This window comes from Eurypyga helias, unplaced genomic scaffold, assembly GCF_000690775.1.
Source record: "Eurypyga helias isolate BGI_N326 unplaced genomic scaffold, ASM69077v1 scaffold30850, whole genome shotgun sequence".
Classification (NCBI taxonomy): Eukaryota; Metazoa; Chordata; class Aves; order Eurypygiformes; family Eurypygidae; genus Eurypyga; species Eurypyga helias.
Genome location: NW_010225532.1, coordinates 3,010 through 3,536, shown reverse-complemented (window position 1 = coordinate 3,536; position 527 = coordinate 3,010). Strand labels below are relative to the sequence as shown.

The window sequence follows — 527 nt, the reverse complement described above, 5'->3', positions numbered from 1 at the left end:
CTGGGCCACGCCGCGCCCTGGGCCGCTGGCCCCGCACGTTTGATGCGCTGATCTATTTATCAGCAGTCGTAAAGATTGCAAGCAGATTGCCCCCAGTTCCCGCCGACGTTCCGATAACCGTTTGGGGTTGACTACCGCCGTTGTCCTTCGGAACGAGAAACACCCCTACCGTGGCCTTGGAGCAGGGTGGTCGGGTGACCCCTCCCCTCCACCAGACCAGGGAGCCGTTTCCTGTCGGCTCAGTGCACCTTGGCCCCTGCGCAGGAGCTGCAGGACGGACAGCGCGGTGGGCTCCTGCGGACGCCGCAGGTAGGGACGGGGCAGGTGGCCACAGCCTCTGCAGTGGGGACGTGTCTGCAGTCGCTTAAACAGACGTCTGCAGGGGCGCATGCCGCGTGTACAGACACGCGGTGAGTCTCTCGGACACCGTTAGGCATGCTGAGAGGGCAGGGCGAGGAACACCGAGACGGTGACGCTGCCTGTGACCTCTTACCCGTCCTCGCCGGACGCCTGGCAGAGCCGGGCGG

At 65.7% G+C, this 527-nt stretch overlaps 1 protein-coding gene across 1 annotated transcript in view; it reads left to right on the top strand.

Moving 5' to 3' along the window:
* WDSUB1 (WD repeat, sterile alpha motif and U-box domain containing 1) overlaps positions 1–527 on the top strand; it is a gene marked incomplete at its 3' end in the record, with an annotated part of 6,810 nt that overhangs the window by 3,283 nt on the left and 3,000 nt on the right. The gene's annotated exons all lie outside the window — the stretch shown is intronic.